General features: G+C 42.7%; 1 non-coding gene across 1 annotated transcript; it reads left to right on the top strand.

Moving 5' to 3' along the window:
- The first annotated feature begins 1,858 nt into the window (after positions 1 to 1,858).
- On the top strand, positions 1,859 to 1,931 carry TRNAK-UUU (transfer RNA lysine (anticodon UUU)). Its single transcript has one exon. It is a non-coding gene; the product is annotated as a tRNA-Lys (tRNA).
- Positions 1,932 to 3,511: the final 1,580 nt, after the last annotated feature.

Here is a 3,511-nt window from a genome sequence, read left to right as displayed (position 1 = left end):
TAAGATGGTATTCGTATTTGATTAGACAAGATGGTATTCTTCTTTATTCCGGAGCACAACAATCCGGATCTCTATCTTATAGCTTATCCTTCCTATTCTGTATGTATTACGGTCATGTCAAGTCAATGGTATGTCTGCCCTGCAACCGGTCTTGAATGGCTTCAGTGAATTGTTTGCTGAGCCTACAGAGTGACCTCCTAGGAGGACAATAGACCACAAAATACCCTTACTACCAGGCACTAAACCTGTCAATCATTAGAGAAGGGACAGAGTTCAAGATAAGACTATCTTGCCTGTTTGGTAGAGAGAGTACCGGGTATTCCAATGGTTAAAGATTCAAGTCTTAGTGGCAAAGGGGGACAGCTTTGGCCTGCAACCGTTTCCACTTTACGGCCCACAGCTTGTGTTCTTCGGTATTAATTCGGTTTCTGTTTGTTTGGCTTGTCTCGTGCACCACCTGAATTGAATCATAGTAATGGGACTTTGGTAATCCAGTGATGAAGTCAATGCTGATAATGGACCATGCTTCATCAGGAATGGGTAGAGGATCGAAGAGGCCAGGGAGTTTTTAATGTTCTACCTTAGCTTGCTGACAGATTTGACACTTGTTGACAAAAGATTCCACTGATTCAAAGATTCCTGTCCAAGCAAATAGTGCCTTGATGCGGTGATAAGTAGCAGTAATGCCAGAGTGGGCACCAATACCACTGGCATGAAGTGCTTGCAAGATGTTTTTTTTCATTTAGAAGTTTGCACCAACCCATACTCTTCCTCTATATCGAATGACCCCATTATGCAATGAATATTTGCTATTCTTGTGAGTGCTCAGGACTGCCAATTCAGATAGTAAATTCTGGGTGAATGTGTCTTTGCTGTACCCTGCAACAATATCAGTGAGCCATTGTGGTTGACAGGAAGTAATGGCATTGAGTTCATCTGGCTCATGTAATCTAGATAGTGGTGCATCAGCTGCCCTATTCTCTGAGCCTTTTATTGGATGGTATATTGTAATCCCATGAGCTTGAGGAAAGGAAAGCTTTGTGCTGCATTGGTGTTTTAAGTCTTTGAGCAGTCAAATGAGCTAAGCTCCTGTGAATGAAACGCCTGTCCTGCTAAGCCCAAACTCTAATGTGCTTGACTTGGAAGTAGGCCACTCTTTCACTGTGAGGATCTTCTTTTAGTCTGTAGCCACCCCTTGCCCACTAATGACATGACCCAGGTATTCTATCTGTGGTTGAGCAAATGAACATTTATTCAACTTCACATATAGTTGATTCTGCTTCAGAAGGTCAAATACTTGCTGCAAATGGGTGACATGATCTTGCAAGGATTTGCTGTAGATTAAGATGTCATCAACAAAAACAAGTACACAAACCCTAGTCAGCTCAGCCAGAATTGTGTTCATAGCACTCTGGAGGGTGGGTGGTGCATTTGTGAGCCCAAATAGCCTAAAATTCATAGTGACGTGGGTCTTGAATGCCGTTTTGTATTCGTCTGCTTCATGTAATCTTATCTGATGGTAACCAACTCTCAGATCCAGCTTAGTAAACCAAACAGCACAAGATAACTCATCCAACAATTCTTCAACTACAGGCATTGGGTATTTTATTAGACGAATCCATCTTATTTCCTTATTTCTCTGTTTTGGTAGCAGGAGAAGTAGTTTGTTCAGCCCGGACTTCAAAGTAGTCTCCCCCGTTGACCTTCTTTTTTAGATAGAATCCTCAATGAGTGGAAAGACTCCCAAACTTGCTCCACAGTACTATACCATACAGAGCCGCGCCCTTGTGATATGATAAGAAGAAAAGGGGCCAGGCCGCCCTCTTTTCTTTTCCGCACCAAGCCTTCTTGTAAAATCGGGTGTATAGCTCAGTTGGTAGAGCATTGGGCTTTTAACCTAATGGTCGCAGGTTCAAGTCCTGCTATACCCAAAACAAAAAAAACCACTCTTGTATTCGTAAGGATGCATAGTAGCCTTCAAAGAGCACTCTTTGGCCTTGAGAAAAGCCCCTTTCTCATCAACATCTCGACTTCGCTCGTTGTTTGAGGTAAGTATAAAGGAGATCAGATCTGTCCCGGGAATCGAAGGATACAGAAATATGGAATCGAGCACAGATTATAGGAAACAAGCAAACAGAACAGGTTGGATCCCATCTTTAACTGCACAGAGCAGCAGCCTACTATTGATTGATGATCTTACCTTCCTGAGAGTCGAGGAACAGCAGATGATATAGCCGAAAGGGGGGACCCCGGGTAATAGGTTTCCTTTTCCGGTTTAGGCTTGAGAGAAATCAGGAACTGAACTGAGCACTCCACAAGTATGGATTGGATTGTTTCATTCTGATACCAACTTTCATGCTGGAAGATAAGGTTGCCATACTGGGAAAGGGGGAAAGGAAATAGGATCCCCTCTCTTCTCTACAGGAATGAACTTCGCCGACCACTGGCACTATACTTAGGTTAGGCGCAATAGGTGACTTAGGTTGGGTTGTCTGGATCAATCCTACAACGAATAGCTCTCTTTCCTTTTAATGGAACACTCACTAGATTCTGCTAAATAAGGATAACTGCAAAGATAAGCCGGGTCATCCGAAAATCCAGGAAATATTTCCTTGATTTTCTGCATGGCATATTTCCTATCATTTCACAACCTACTTTTTTTCTTAGTTAGATACTATAGCACCTTCCCTTCATGGGGAGATGTTTATATACCATCTAAATTCATTCATTCATTCATTACTTACTTGCTCTTCTTTCCCAGTGATCGGAATAGGGATTTCCATGGATTGTAGGCCCTCGATTGTAATGATGGTATCAATGAAAGATGAAATAACATGATACTATTTAAAGCAATGGTTGATAGAGCGAGGTCTAACCTTGATTGGGTAGACCGAGAAGCAAACCACTAAGCAACTGGACTGCAGCCCCGAGAAAACAAGCAGTTCGGAAAAGCAAGTCAGGAATACGGTGGCGATGCAGCAACGATACGCATTCCCGCAAGGGGTAGTGAAAAGCCATTAGGCGGAAGAGATAGGTTTCTTATTCTAAGCCAAATTACTATACCATAAGGAGATTACCATTATGAGATGACACTTGAGAGGGCACTTTAAAGTGATTGAACCCACTCTCCATGTTAGTTTAAGCAACAATATCGCTAGGGACCAAAGTAGTGAAAACGGCAGCTCCATTTTCCAAAACTTTCTGTCTCATAAGACTGTGAAACCACACAATTTGACATTCCCCTTGGGAAATAGGGAAAAACAGGCCCCGGATTCCGATAACTTATGTCTCGCCTAGTGGAAAAGTACACAATTGAATAAGAAGATTGGAAGGTGGTACGAAAATACTCATCGGGTCTTTCGTTCCAGCAGTCATGATATAGCTTCTAGCTTTGACCGCTCTTAAGGTGCCCGCACTCTTGGCTTGAATCGCCGACTTGTGTTTCGGTTTAACCGAAAAGCAGAATCCTATCATTTCACTACTCGACAGAGGCTCCTCATTCATCCATCGG

The sequence above is a fragment of the Triticum urartu genome, chromosome 7A (assembly GCF_056163025.1).
Source record: "Triticum urartu cultivar PI428250 chromosome 7A, HENAU_Tu73, whole genome shotgun sequence".
Lineage (NCBI taxonomy): Eukaryota > Viridiplantae > Streptophyta > Magnoliopsida > Poales > Poaceae > Triticum > Triticum urartu.
The sequence above is the reverse complement of the archived record's forward strand: the minus strand, read 5'-3'. Positions and strand labels throughout refer to the sequence as shown.